General features: G+C 35.9%; 1 protein-coding gene across 5 annotated transcripts in view; it reads left to right on the forward strand.

Annotated features, from left to right (window-relative positions):
• The window catches only part of Smyd4-3 (SET and MYND domain containing, class 4, member 3), a 207,643-nt gene that overhangs the window by 64,149 nt on the left and 126,346 nt on the right, over window positions 1-17,148 (forward strand). The gene's annotated exons all lie outside the window — the stretch shown is intronic.

Genomic DNA, 17,148 nt, shown 5'->3' on the forward strand with positions numbered 1-17,148 from the left:
TCACTTTCAACATTATTTATTTTTCTTTCCATTCATCAATGCCATGGAGCTTAGTTGCAAGGTTTGATATAATGTTACCAGGCAAATAAGTCATAACACCATTTATAACAGATCTGAAAGAAATAAAAACTTGATACCTTGAAGCCAGAAAACCAAGTTTACAAAAATTATCTGACTATACACACACACATATATATATATATTGTGTGTGTGTGTGTGTGTGTAGTTTTGCCTTATGCCTTTTCACCCTTAGATAAGGTGGCTTAAGCCCTTCTTTACCATACGTAAGACCCACAACATATTACCAGTTGTCAGGCATCTAAAATATATATATACAGTATATATATATAGTATATATATATATATATATATATATATATATATATATATATATATATATATATACACATATACACACACACACACACACATAGGCTATATATATAATCACAACATCAAATGCCCTAGCAAAATATCCTTATTTTCAAAGAATATCTAAATAAAAGCAACCTCTTCTAAGAAAATACTACGTCACTCTCAAGACGATCGACCCCGCGCACAGACGCACGCACTAACTCGACACCGAAAGAGCTTAATCCTGACGTGTGACATTGGAAAGGTACGTTTGTCCACACGACCCCTGACTGGTTCAGGTAACACCCTGCCCACGTGTCACACAGAAAACTGGATACCCTGACATTTACACGAGTTCTGAAGGTATTTCTTTTTCAGAGTTTTTTAGCAGAGATTTAACAAAATATAAAGATAAAAAATTACTGAACAAAACTCATTCCTCAAAGGAAGAGATTAGATTATTTTATTTATTTTTATTTTGTCGCTCATCGGGATAAACCTCCCAATGTGATGTATTTGAATATCAATGAACAATTAATGTAAAAAAATTAAATCTGTTAGGGACAAATCATCAGTAGAGTATTGGAATATCATGTTCCACAAACGAATGCCAGTAAAAGACAAGAAAATATTAAAGAATACATCTCTTGACAGACAATACTGCATTGGAGGCTCTCTTTAACATAGTCTACCTCAAATTCCAATAAAAATTCCAATAAAAATTCAGTTTTGTTTAAGCAATATGAAACAAATACCTAAGAACGCTGAAGTCATGTAAAATTTTGGATGGTTCATAAGAAAGGTAGTACGACTTAATTTCAATGGCTAGGAATATAACTCACAGGTCACATTTAACACTCTTCAAATGTTTTACGGAGAACTGTAATTTTACGCCCACGAGATCAGGTTTCCACTTCGGTGAACCTGTCAAAAGGGTTGAGAGGGTGCTACTTCGAGAACCGTTATTTCGGTAACCTAAAATATTTAAAGTAACCGGAATTTAAACAAAATTATACACCGTCTCCAAATTCCACGAGGGGTTAGCAATCAAAGAAAAATCAGTTTCGCATAATACTCGATATGCATGTATGTATGTGTGTGTATATGTGTTATATATATATATATATATATATATATATATATATATATATATATATATATATATATATATATATATATATATATAGATGATAGTGAGAGAGAGAGAGAGAGAGAGAGAGAGAGAGAGAGCGAGCTGCAAATCTAATCGGAAAAAGAGGATGCGACAGGTCCAAGTGACGCAATGTGGAGAGCAGCTCAGGACATTAAGTAAATAAGAAACTATGAAAGACAAGTAACAAACAAATGTAAAAAATATACTTAACAACAGCCAGGATATAAACAAATAAATAAACCAAATACGATAAATAAACTATAAGGGAGACTCGTGTCAGCCTGCTCAACAAAAAAGCACTTAGCCTACCGCAAGCACGAACTTCCAAGTTTTCAACTATTCGACTCCAGGACTAAGAAGATCATTCTACAATTAGGCCACAACAGGCATAGCAATTCCATAAAACTCTGGCAATGAACCTCAAAGCGGAAACGACAAGATTGTTAGAATTAAAATCAAGTACTTATCTAATACTAAGTGGTAGACGGTACAATCTGGGAAGCTCTCAATGCTAAGGCTGCGGAGAATTAAGAACTATTTTATACAGCATGTGCAATAAGCTAAATGAACTACGGTGCTAAAGTTTGATATATATATCATGGATATGAAATCAACTACCGAAGTCAAATATCTTACATTGTCCAAAAATTTACAACAAAATATCAGCTGCTGAAGACCAAACAACGTAACAGCATTCAAAATATGGAAGTATAAAAAAAATTACACCAGTTCCTTGAGTTACACAGGCCTTCAAAAACCTTGACTTTTTCAGTATACCGATTTTTTGTGCAATGAAGAGATAGACCAGAAATTTTTCTAAAAAATAAAAGGTAGTCCTCTCACAGATGGCAATGCCCCTTAAATAGCTGCTCCACCTATTCACAAGAGCTCATGACCAATCACGGCTGTAGGGGTTCATACATTCCTGGTCCCCTACATGCCCTTTTCAGGAGAAAAGCTTGGACCTTAAATCTTCATAAGTTAGTGTTTTTATCAAAGCATAAAAAGAAAGAGTTCTCACTTCCTAGATTACAGGCCTTAAAAATTCTCAGGACCTTTCTCAGTATATCCCAGAAAATGCTCTCAATCAGCCTCCCGACCACCACAGGCATGACTTCAATCCTGTGAGAGCACAGGCCTGGGCCATGTCGACCCATCCTGTGCACCACTTGGTGCTACTCTACTCAGCAGTTTGCTCTCCTGGTAGCCTTGATTGAGTAGTGGTTTTTTTCAATTTCAGGGTGCAAGGGCAGACTGTGACTTGGGGTTTGGGACTCATTCTGGCCGCTCATCACTATCCCTTGAGCACCCACCAAGTCAAGCTGCTGTCTCCCTCTACTTCGGTAGAGGATTCAGCTTGGGCTGTTTTGGCTTCTGTTGGACTTGACCGAATCTACTTGCTGATAACAAAAATATGCATAAACAAATAAACACAAACAAACATACACGCATAAAAATGTGCTTTATAATTTAAACATATCAAAACTGACTAGATACCCTATATCAAACTAAGCACCAAAAGAAACTCCAAGAAAAACCGTAAAAATTCACTAGTGGAAACCCTGTCAGCGTGTAACGATAAACATGCCACTGAGCCAGAGACTTCAGAAGTATAGAATTGCACAAAGTCTCTTCTTTCAAAGTGCGTGGTATTAGACGATCAGCAAGAATAGCTTCATACAACACGTGAATGACAATAAACTTCAGAGGATGACTGACGATGGAAATATCAAAAATCCTTACAACACGAGTTGGGGGAACGAGAGCAAGTCTGAAGGTTCCTGACATAAATAAGGAAACCATTACATTTTAGTGATAAATCTCCTGATGAACTGTACCAGATTACATAAATGTGTCATTTAAAATGATACGACGGGAGATGGTGCCTTATAAGTCATTATCTAATCAACACGAAACAATGAAAAATACAAAAGGAAAAACTCAAACATTCACGCAAACATTTCCTCACATCAATGCAGATAATGCACTCAACTCTGACAAGGCTAAGAGAGACACTGATGGGTTTTGGTTTGGCCACAAAATTAAACAATCAGATATCTTATACGACGTAAATTATCCACTAAGCGTATGAAAAATATAATTTCTTGGTGTGAAGTTGGCATTTACTCTACGAAAAAAAAATGTAAATATACCACGTAATGTTTTCAGTGAGTACCTTAACTTTATATATAAATTTACTATATTAAACAGATGCAATCATTACCTCAATATTCTCCAGAATTACGCCGTTTATTTAATATTATAACGTGAAATAGAGTATACCTGTGAAAGTACAGCATAACTGGTTTAAAGTAAGCTGTTTAATCTTACCGTGAAAGAGCATAAACTCCACGTTTACCCTTGAGCAACACTCACTTCCAAGAAAATACTCCGCAGAGACGGTATTATTAGAGGTAAATAGCACGGATCACCTTCAGGTAGGTCATCAATATGAGAGAAACTTAGTTTTAGATATTACTGCAAACTGATGAAGAATACGACAAAACGAAGCAACAAAAAACACCTAAACCAAACAACAAACAAGTATACAATCTCCGGCATGTCAGACGCTGTCAGGTCTGTTTTTTTTTTTTTCCCCTTGAGAAAGATAAAATGAGTTTTTCATGTAATTCTCTCTTTAAATATATGACTGTGAAAGTATTTATGAAAACAATAGCAAGCTGGAATACATCTTCAAGGAGTTATTATTTAATTATCCTTTAAGATAAAGAGAAGCTCAACATAAAAATTAAATGAACTACGAAATAAAAGAATTTCGACTGATGCAATACAGATATGTCATATTTATGCTTATATTTTTTTTTTTTTTTTGCTTCACAACCAAAATATAGTTAAATTTGATTGTTTTTTATCAAAATTAATTGGCCACGCATGAAAGAGTTACGCCCTAAATTTTTAACTAACGATGTATCGTAAGCACAACCGGTACAGAGAGGAAAATGTGGAATGAATCTTAATAACTTGCATGGTAGAATGAAGTGTATTTAAGTGCACACGCGTGATACTAATATATATATATATATATATATATATATATATATATATATATATATATATATATATATATATATATATATATATATATAAAATAAAATGTGTGTGATCAAGCACACAGATTTATGTTCCCATGTCTCACAAGTATATATATACTTATGCCTTCACCTCATCCGACGTTTTCAAAAACAATATTACCGGTTATAATTTATTAAAATCTCTTCACAATTTTAATATCAGCCAACAAACCAACGGACTCCAAAAGTCTGAACAAATAACGAACAAATTCCTCAGAGAATATTATAAATGAAAGCTTTTCAGTTAGGACCTTCAAAACTACCTCTACCCACGGTCATGATTCTAAAGAGGAAAATGTTGCTCGACATAATATTTTGCCAACATTTTATCACTTCCGTTCTGGTCCAACGTAATCTCCTCACTGTCTGCTTTCCGTATTTCTCTTTCGCTTATTCTTTCCATACCATTACATCTTTTTCGTGGTAATTCAGTCCTTTCCTTGTATCAATTGTTAGACTTTTTTTCAATGTAATGCAATCTCATTGCTGGAAAAAATACATTCCTTCTTCTTTCCGTAATTAAAACTTTAAATCATCTCGCTTTTTACCCGCTTTATAGTATTCCGTATTTGCCTAATCTCGTTTCTCTTCATATCATTATCTCCTCCAATTACGACGGCCCCGTATTTCTTCGTGATAGAAGGGCCCGTTCTCTTCATCACTTGAAACTCTTGCTCCTCCCACTCGTCATCTTCATCCTTTTGGAACAGAACTTCTCTTGTACTCTGCGTGGCCAAATTGACACACACAAGTGCGTACGCACACACACATACATGCATAAATGCACACACATACAGAGAATTCAAATTGCTTAAGGGCTTGACTCCAAAGAAGTGACAGCAACCACACGGGAACAGCAGTCGCACTGTCTTCATCAATAAGGAAATTTCGTTTTCCATTATGCAAAGAAGTTGCTGCTGCTTACTACGCTTCCGTTTCCTTAGGCTTATCGAAGACGCTACTGCGTGGAGAATCACTGTATAGATTTTAGATTTTATTGACTGCAAAGAACATACAATCCAGTTATCAAAAATATACAGTATACATAAACTTATACAAAACTGTACCGATCTTATATAACTGCATACTCTGCAGTCCAAAAAGAAAACAAACATAAATTACTCTTTCTATAATAAATAAACAAACAGAGCCCTTCTATGCTATTATCTACATTGTCAAAACATTGTAAATATAATCACATACTTCCGCGCATTTATCACTTCCAGTAATTCAGTCAAACTTGTAAAGGTTAGCATATGATATCTATTTCTTAAATGAGCTGCTAGATTACATTTTAGCATCACATGTTTTTCGTTTTGCACTTCAATAGTACCACATGAACATAATCGTCTTTCTGGTGGAATCTCCCAGACTCGAATCAGGCGAAGTCTGGTGAACGACTGTCGCTTATAATCTTCAACAAATATTCTATCTGCATACACTGGATGAACCAGCAAGCGATGGATTTAACTCTTTTAGTTTCAAATTTTGTAGCTTCAATAGGTCTATTTCTAATGCTATTTCTAATTTGGTCCAGTGGGTTGATATTTTTAGCTTCCATTGCATTTGATAAAAACCGATAGCCTGGTGTATTGGCTTGATGACATAGTTGATACACTATACTAAAGGGCTCTTTTCTGGATTAGGTCCCTAAGCTTTGAGTTCAAAAAAGTGACCAGTTTTCTATTGATAACAAACTTTAATGGGTATATCCCTGATTCACAACACATCCCACCCAGTCTCACTGTGGATCCCTTGACATACAAAGTTTCATTATTGTAACATACAGTTCCTTACAGACTTTAATTGTTAGCTATGGTAACATTTATTATTAAAGGAATAATATGGTCTTTTAGCTTTTATTAAAAATTTTTTAAACTAATTCCTCTCCTCTTCCTTGCTCTTGCCATTTCATTTTTTTTTTAATTCTTCCTTACTTAGGCGACAGCAAGATTGGGTGGTACAATATCTTTTAAAGTTCAAAAGTAAAACACAGTCCTCCAGTAAACATCCTTAGCCAAGTAACACTAAGTCGACATTTTATGTCAAGGCTTAACAAGTGGCTTTCACACAGACATACAATGTTCGTTTCTGAGAGAGAGAGAGAGAGAGAGAGAGAGAGAGAGAGAGAGAGAGAGAGAGAGAGAAATTCGAGGAGTACATTTGTATGAGAGGACATTTTTTCCAAACCAAAGAATATGTCAGGTTTTAACTAATATTTTGCTAAATATGTTAAATTCCCCTTAACCTTGAGCGAAAGAAGCCACAGAATACACGACACAAAAGTTCGCGGGACGAACAGTCAAGCGTACTTCCTCACTAATCCCGTAATTATCATAATTTATTCAACACCCTCTCTTCCTCCCCTTAAATACCATTTCCTCAAGGTCATAAAAAATGAAAGGAGGGTAAATAAAGAGGAACAACCCCCTTTTCGTTGTACTCCAGGGTAGTTCCATTACATCACCTATAAATATATGTTGAGGTCCCGTCGCCTCACCACGCACCGAGGGCAAAGCCAAGCAAATGGAACTGAGCCTTACTATTACGGCCACTAAAGGTCAGATTACTTATTACAAAATCCCCTGTGTATTTCCAACTCCCGGGCCATGAAGAACGCTTCATTCAGTTAAAAGCAAGCCAGGGCGTCGTGATGCTCTAGAGTTTTAGGCAGAACGTAAATAACAAGAGACAACGAACCACCAAAGATCGTCATCAACACTATAGGAACCATGAAAAATCACAATTTAGATCGTTCAAAATCTACTTCAAGCATTCAATGCTCTCTGTAAGAGCTATATCCCAACATTCAGAACACGCCAGCACCCAATACTGTTATACTTCTAATACAATATATTCACAAGGAAAGTCGTGAATGAAAAGTCAGCAAAACAGTTTGTACCTCGAGGCTATCAGCTTATTTACTGCCTTTTTCAACTTGTCTCCAATAAATAACATGAATTTCAATCTTCTACGTATAACACGTTCCCCAGACCGTTCATAATCCCATTGTTCAATTTCTGTCTCCACAAGATGTGGTCTGGTCAAATTCTGACTTTTGCATCCGTTTTTGGTTATCTGATAAAAAAAAAAGTTATGTTACAGAGCGACCACTGTACTTGCCAACCAATCAATAAAGCATAATGATTTCAAAAATCAAGATATTATACAAGATATTTAGCGAGAGGATTTACATTCAGCCTCAACAAATTAACAAAAGTACAAAAACTAAGAAATGCATACGAATTCAAGTTTCTTTATTCCAAACGAAAAATACAAAAAAATTTACGTTCAAAATATACAGCACCGGTACTACTGTACATCTCACGAGTTCCGCTCACGAACGTCTCTTGAATCTGTCCAAAAGACTGGCGTACCTACACCAACAGAATAGGGAAAAATTATTAACAGATTTTAAAAAACGGGACTTTTTAAATGACGTTAGATAAATCTTTAAATCTTTAAATAAACAAGCCCCTTTCAGATATATGAAATCACACCATTGAAACATAATTCTTGCGTGTGTTTTGAAACCGTGGCTTTATAAATAAAAAAAAAAATTTTTTCCACAATCTGATCTTTTCAAAGATCAAGCCACAATAAATCAAACGCCAATCCCATTTACGTTACATAGAAAGGTGCACATTTTGCTAGCATTTGGGAAAAAGCTGTAGCAAGTCTCCTCTTAAAATTTCCATTTCATTTTCATATCATATGTATTTGTCAGCAAAGTTAATCTCCAATATGACTTTGAAGTACACAAGGACTCTTCAACAGGCAGACTCCATCATATTTCGAGTGGTTCAGTGTTTGTCTTTCACTACGAAATGACGACACTGGCATTCAACCTTTCCCAGCCCTTAAGTGATATCCACAACCCCCTCCCCCCCCCCAAACCCCCTTTCCCAGTCCTAAGTGATATCCACGACCCCTCTCCTCCACCCCAACCCCTCTTCTTCCCTGACAGTCGTACTCTATTTTAATTGATATATTTTATCAGTCTGTCACTTTATCGTACACTTGTAGGAACTATTCGCTTTCTTAAGGGTTTTATTCTCTCTCTCTCTCTCTCGTCTTATTGGGAATTTTCATCAACCTTTATCCCCTCTTGAAAATAACTAAATGTTAACCACTTTTTCTGTTGGTCAACTGGCATTCCCGTCACTCTCACTCACTACTGGGCATTTCTAATAACACCCCCACTCACTTTCTTCTCTCTTTTTAAAGAATTCAGGTCCTTGAGGAATGCTGTTAAGCCTCGTTCCAATAAAATCTCTCTCTCTCTCTCTCTCTCTCTCTCTCTCTCTCTCTCTCTCTCTCTCTCTCTCTCTCTCACACACACACACACACACACACAGTTATATAGTAATCAATAGTTTCTGAAGTTATAAATTGTGCATTAAGGTATACTTAATGTATACCTCCTGCTACCCGAATTGCGCATATTTCTGTAATTTTTCTGAATGCTCTCTCTTAATTTTCATTTCAATATACGTTGAGTCTGACATGCATAGAAAGCAAAATTAATTGAAATTACCAATCAGACGAGAGAGAGAGAGAGAGAGAGAGAGAGAGAGAGAGAGAGAGAGAGAGAGAGAGAGAGAGAGAGATTATGTGTCTCACCGCTACTCTTATGAAATAAAATGCGAGAGCTTCAGACGCTGACAGAAGCGAGAGTTGGCAAACCTAAAGAAACCAAAGGTGTTTTAATCTTCTTGCTTTCCTTTCCTACAAATGGTGCCGTTCAGTGCAACGCTCATTTATAACCTCCAAGTTTTTGCACTGTCTTTAATCATTAACTAAGAAAGAATGTCTTAAATGCTTTCGCTGACACAACACAAGGTCACAACTGAGGGACGAACATCATTACTCGAGAAACAGACCCCTTCTGAAGTCAGAGGAACGTCCATGATTACTATCAATATGTACATGTACATAAGTGTATGTATGTATGTATGTATGTATGTATGTATGTATGTATGTATGTATGTATGTATGTAGAGAGAGAGAGAGAGAGAGAGAGAGAGAGAGAGTGTAATTAAGGGTGTAAATAAATATTTGTGTTGTGGAAAATTGTTACGCAGTGGTTTCAACCCTGACCAAGCAACTTAGAAGATGGCAAGAAAATAGCTAGAGCTATTTCTCAACAGTCAGTATTCAGTTCCTAACTGCACGAAAGATGTCTGTCCATGCAGTGTGTGCCTACATATATATGAATGATTCTTAAGTGAAAGTATTCATTCATCTCTTTGCAAAGGTCAACGTTTTATGTAATAACAGATAATAAAAACAGGTCACACTAGTTATTGACTATAATTAAGAGAGTCGACAAAAATTAAACCCAATTCTCAACGCTGATAACCGAATAATCTGAAACTGCTCTCTCTCTCTCTCTCTCTCTCTCTCTCTCTCTCTCTCTCTCTCTCTCTCTCTCTCTCTGAGTTTGACTTTACATGCAACAAATACAGAAAAATGAAGACTGAATACTTAACTGAATGAAAATAAAGAGGTCCCAGCTCCGAAATGAAGTCCTAAACTCTAAAGTTGATCCTGAAGAGTTGTTAACCCCAAAATACTGTCAAGTGGGCTGAAGTTACTCATAATTTAACAGTGTATTTTTATTTTTAATGTTATTCATCGTAACCATTCAATAATCTTGATCTGAATCCCAGTAACTGACGAAGTTTTTCTTGAGCGCAGCAACGTTTCTGCACTTTCAATGAAAAAGAAATCTGAGATATAAAGTTATCAATCCATTCTTCCCTTGAAATTTTCGAGATGAAATTTCAAATGGGGGCCCCTGCCCTCTTTTCATGCTTGGAGTTGCGAGTTCTTTGTACTTTTATGCGCCTCCTCAACTATTAGGTCTGCCTTTTTCGGTGTCTACTAAGGATCCCGGTCTAATACAGGTACAGTACTGGCTTCTGAAGAGACCCTTGCACTCTTTTCTGGATCTCTGACTAATTGATTAATTGTGAGTTATCTAGCGTCACAACTACCAGGGTCACTGACGCCGAATACTAAATGTGATCTTTTCACTTTAATAGTATGTCATACAAAATTAAAAATAAAATTCTGCTAAACAGAACTACATGTAAAATCTCTCGCATGATCCTCTTCAGCGATCTTATATTTTTTCTGCTAACCTGCCTTACGGAACATATTGCACAACTTTAATTTGTGCTGTTTGTTAATGCTCATCAAATTCGCCTTCCCAGACTTCTTGAAGATCTCATATTAAATCTCGCGTTGCCTCTTGTGCTAACATTACATAAACTCTGCAATTATCTGTCTACTCTTTTTCCGGGATTGGATCTTCCTATGTCAATCCTTCAGGAACCAGTGGGTGTACAAAGGGCTCTTCCTTTTTGCTCAACCTGTTACAGATCTGATTCTCGCTTTGATCTTTATCTCTCAAATTAAACTTGCACTGCCGCCTGTGGAGAGCTGTCTGTCTGTTGCTCTGGTCGTCTGCTGTGAATTTCCCATTCTCATTCTTGTCATGCTCTGCGGAGCTACTCAAGATTTCTGGGCTGCATCTCGAAGTGGGAAATTTTGTTTTATTATCGTGTTCGTAATCGTTCTACGACCAATTCCTTTTGTCTTTAGTGTTCTTTGACCTATTCCTTTTGTCTTTAGTGTTCTTTGACCTATTCCTTTTGTCTTTAGCGTTCTTTATACAAAAGAAACAGCTTTCGAAGAGAGCGTTAGATATAAGACAAAATTTTAGCTGTTTAACTTGTATTGATGAGTTGTGAGGTAAACTATCCGGAGAGTGGTTAATGTCAGATTTATGGTTGCAATAAAGTTCTTTAACAATATCATCAATCAGATACGATGTACATTTCTTGATCTATTTGTTTCATAACTATATCATTCCATATAAAAAAATGGAAAAAATACTAATTTTCGTTCTCGTATGAACACAGGAACACAATTAGTTTATAGAAAGCAAACCATCATTTCGGGAAATAAGTATTTTTCTAAGAAACGAGCAATATTTTCCCCATATATGCAACTTTAAGTTACACATCTATTCACACACACACACTCACCCACACACATATATGTGTGTGTATTATATGTCTAAATATATTATATATGTATACATTCACACACATATATATTATATATATATATATAATGTATACTATATATATGTAATTGTAATAGCCACAATGCCCTCTTATTAATGTATTCTTCGCGCTTTTTTGAGAGAAGTTAAGAGGGCACTGTTAACTTCCAATTACAAACGTATCTGATAAAAAGTGACCAGCAGATTCTACATATATATATATATATATATATATATAATATATATATATAAAAATATGATATATATATATATATATATATATATTTATAAATATATATATACTGAAAAAACGAAAAAAAGACACGCGAGGAACGTATCCGAGGCATATATTCAAGGAAGTTCAAAGGCTTCCAAGTCTGCATCCAATTTCAATTCTAACATGGCTCATGACCGAGCCTATTGACAGTATGCAAGGGTAAGGACTGAATGTGCAATATGGATGGAACCCCCAACATGGATACAATGCGCAATATAAATACAATGCTATATATGGACAGAATACCCAATATGGATATAACGTTCAATATAGACGCAATCTGTAATATAGATTCAGTGTACAACCACACTGGGGTGAGATCACCGCATCCTAATAACTGTCTCAATACGTAAGTTAGATTTGATGAATCTACATCTGTTTGACACTACATCACCAGGTTTGCATCATGTCGCGTTTAAGATATAGGTTGTCAGCCAGTTTGAACAATATAGGATCATAACAGATTGGACTTTCAATAATTGTTCAAAAATAATCTAAACCTATAGAAGTTAATGTGACCTTAACGAATGTCTACCTTCATACATATCATGTTCTCAGTTAATACTTTAGCTGACTTTCAAAATAAAATCATAGCAGTGATTCATACACCCTATCCACGCCATTTCCCTTGCTCCAGTAATCAAAATTCTTGGACCGGCGGGTCCTATTAGAGAGAATAAAACTCAGGCTTCGTAATATTAGACCAAGCAGTCACGACAAAACGAGTCATAGAGACATAATCACTGTCCTTTTTGACCATAACGGTGTAATATATGGGTTGAAAAAGTACATAGCTTCAAATAGTTAGGGAAAAAAATTCATTGGCGAATTTTATTTTATTTCGTTCCACACACTCCTATTCCGCCTCTCTCTCCCGGAATAGTATTTTTGCGAAACTACGATAGAATTCATTACGTTTTTATTTTATTTCGTTCCTTTTCACTCCTATTCCGCTAACTGACACACCACGGCACTTACGAAATTACTTCAGGACTACCCCTACTGACCTTGGACAATATTTACTTATTATGCAAAATTTCGTTGCCTCTTGATTTAAAAAATTATTTGGGGCTACACGAAAAATGTAGCATAAATACAAGAAAGACATAAAATCAACAAGAACAGTAATTAAGAAGTTATCTGCCTGATACTGGCAATAAAATAAGACGAAAAGGACAAGAAATATATATAAAAAAAAACACATGGTCGTCAAAATAAAGCAACTAATACCTCCAAATAATGCTCGGATTAATTATTACATATTATACAAAGGGAAAATCTATGATTATTCTTCGAGTTAAACTAACCAAATTTAAACATGTACACACCAATTTGTCCAATTTGTCTATTGCATTATACAGGATTTTGGAGTCGTGGTGAGTGAAACCATGGTCCTGCTGCTGGTAAGAGTGCCCTCTATATATAATAGCTGAGTGTGATAGTTTTGTTAGTGGAAACCCTGTTCTGATGCTCCTCCCATGTGTATATATATATATATATATATATATATATATATATATATATATATATATATATATATATATATATATTTTGAGAACAGAACAGGATCTTTTCCGATATAAAAATACTAAAATAATGTGACGGCCCTACCGCCTGCCTTCGTGAAGTGCAATCAGTCACTGCTGTGTTGTGGATCCCCCCCCACCCCACCACAACAAACGCCCAACATTCGACTTAACCGTAAATGGGTAACAAAGTTAGCTGGAGTTAAGAAAAAGGGCATGGGGTTCGCAACCTCACCCCCTAGAAACTTGCTGAGAAAAAGGGGAAGTTGCATCCTTCTAGTACCAGCCCCTGCAAGGGAGGGAGCCGTATTTATGTTACGGTATATTTATAAACCGTCCACAATTTACCCTAATGGGTAACCCGAAGATCTCAAAATAATTAAAACAGGAGACTGGCAAAGTAAAAACAAACAAACAAACAAATAAACAAAATACGCATCCGCTCCACGCGGTCACGCATCCTCACCCATCCCCTATCTCATCACATTAACGAGCCGTCTGATGATGGGACAAGGGGCGGGGTCACCCATTAACACCCCTGAGCCTCTCTCAACCTTCGAATATGGACCATTCTCTCTCTCTCTCTCTCTCTCTCTCTCTCTCTCTCTCTCTCTCTCTCTCTCTCTCTTCCCCTCGAAACGAAGTAGTCACGCCCACCTGTACCCTAGCTCTCCCTACCAGTACCCTGTCCCCAAAAGAATCTATCTGTCTATTTTTAGCCTTAGCCTTCTATCTTGTTAGCGTTAGCTGTCATCCCACATCACGAAAGCCAAGAACTAAGATAGAGGGAGTTATCTCTTACACATACACATGACCCAAATGCCATGGGTTCAAATCCAGTCCAGGGGAAATGCACTTACCATACATAATTCCCTTGCGTACATGTTCTTCCAAAAATATAGTGAATTCAATATTACAGGGTATTTATGGCTCAATATTTGGGAAATATACGTATTTTCCAAATCATAATATATACATATATATATATAAGAAGAGAAATAGGTTGAAGAAGAAGACGAAAAGAAGCAATAAATTGCTAAAAATGCATTAACATAATTGTTCCCTACTACATCACTGGCCATCTAGAACATTTCTTAAATTCAGTATTATACTTTTCCACGAACATCCAAATAACATGCGTTGCATGCTTAGCAGAGGGCGGTCTTTGTTAGTTTTTAGTGAATACAAGGGTTTACTATGTAAGCAACTAAATTTCTTTGTTTAAAGAAAGTTGAGAACAAATTTTCTTTTCCTTTACAACAAGACGGTATATTCTAGTTTCGAAAGTTTATTTGCCAAGTAAACTGACCCGTTTCATTACGGCAGCCTTCAAGAGAACTATGCGCAGAGTGAAAATTTTAAGAGAAAAAAACCTAAAACGGTCAACCAATCAGATTCCAAGGGGGATGGTCTAACTGAAAAGAAATAAAATATGTAAATCAAATATAACATAAAGTCAGTATTTAGTATTGGTGACCGAAGAGAAATAAACGTAGAGAAAAAGAAACAAGGCAGTTTCATAAACAATAAAAATAAATTTGTAAAATTTTTAGATCAACAAACCAGCATGCCATGTTTCCAAGTGCATTAGTTTTTTCAATCTGGATACACCCTTCTGTATAAAAAAAAAAGCGGGTGTCACTTTTTCTGAAGCAAACGCGTTTTTTTTTTTTTTGGGGGTCGCTACAAACATTTCGGCGAGTTTTCACAAGAAATTTTCATTACTGAACACACACCGTTCTTACAACACTCTCTTCCATGACATCTAAGATAAGTACTTCACGCCAGAGTGAATTACCCTTAGAGCAATTTCTTTGTTCACTAACCTAAAGTCAAAACAATGGCAGATTCTTTCAGTTATTTTTATCTAATAAAATATTATATAAGTTCAAACTTTTGGTTTCAAAATAACTAAAAATTTTCGAACAGCATTCAAAACCCTTAAGGAGAGGCTCATTCTCATTCACTCAATGCTTGGCTTCTGGGGCTCACTGGGAACTACTGCCGCTCAAATTGGAATTCTAAAGACTATTTTAAGTTAGTAATAATTAACCCATAATACTTTCAAAACAAGCACACGGGCGTTCTCGGCCTTTCAGCGCTTACGACCATGAAATGAGGGGAGAGAGAGAGTTCGAGTGGCTGGACAGCAAAATAACGAAATCCAGAAAATAAAGGAGATGAAGCAAAGGCGAAACCAACACAGACGTACTAAGAATAAAAGAGAGGCTGAACAGCAAGAATGAAGAAAGGTAACGGGAATGCAGTTAGTGTAAAAAGCTAGAAGGTGGGTGCAGCTAAGGGCCGAAGGAACCCTACAAACACCCTCATTAATGCCTACAGTGCACCACGTGAAATCCACTGACCACACTATCACACCTACGGGGAAGAGGAAGTGATAAAATTATTTATATTTCATGAAATTCATTCGCTTTGGTGATACTGTCATAATAACAATAATACTTCAAGGGGTAATTTCACTATCCCGTATATTGTAAATTGTTTCCCCACCAGTTGCACATGTAGTCGTCTTTCTTGTAAAGAAATGTCCGTCATCATTGTCACATCGTTTTTCGTATGATAATACGGTACAGGAATTCAACACAGCATGAAAAAATCTCAAGGACAGGGTCGTTTCGTTACATTCCGAATGGAGATTTTGCTGATTGTATGTGTGTGCATGTAAGAGAGAGAGAGAGAGAGAGAGAGAGAGAGAGAGAGAGAGAGAGAGAGAGAACAGAAGTCTGTCTTGTAACTATTAATGCCACGAAATGTTTGCCTATTCCACTCTAACTCCACCGCTAATCAAAGGCAGGACAAGTTCGCGTAAGTTTTGAGAGACGACCTGAGTGATAGCAAGTTGGGTGATTGCACGCTGGTTGATAGCAACCTTTATGAGAAGGCTTTTCTCTCTCTCTCTCTCTCTCTCTCTCTCTCTCTCTCTCTCTCTCTCTCGTGGAAAGTCAAGGAACTCGCGATCAATAGCTGCCACTCTTGAGGAAAATTTGCCACGTTCTGTTAACGTTGATTCTCTCTCTCTCTCTCTTTCTCTCTCTCTTGCACATAAATACACTTTTAGAGCAAACTTTTGATATACGTAAGTGTTATATTTACTAAAACTGGTACGAAGGTATGAACCAAACATCATTTAGAGGCAAGAAATAAGGATATGTTCAGTTATAACCTCCATAACTATTCATGAAAAATGCCTCTAAATTACATACCATAAAAAAAACAATTTCCATAAAAAATATACGACATTTATTTACAGTTACTTATGAGTCAATGTAGACAGTTATTTACTGTTACTTATGAGTCATCTTCTACTAACTAAAGGCAAGTAAAACACGCAGACTCATGTAATTTGCAACTATCTCGATCAAATAAAAAAAAATCTAGAAATTTTGGAGAACATAATACACACATTTCAAATCATTTTTTTCTAAATCATAATGCATATATATATATATATATATATATATATATATATATATATATATATATATATATATATATATATATATATATATATATAATTACATGTATATATTATAGTGCCCGATTAGAAACTTATATTTCTTAACCAGAATTACAACAAACCTAGTTAAAAATTTATTAAAGGAGAGTCGTAAAGAAAATACTCAAGTGTATGTATGTATGTATACATACAC

Source organism: Macrobrachium rosenbergii, chromosome 44, assembly GCF_040412425.1.
Source record: "Macrobrachium rosenbergii isolate ZJJX-2024 chromosome 44, ASM4041242v1, whole genome shotgun sequence".
In the NCBI taxonomy this organism is placed as follows: domain Eukaryota; kingdom Metazoa; phylum Arthropoda; class Malacostraca; order Decapoda; family Palaemonidae; genus Macrobrachium; species Macrobrachium rosenbergii.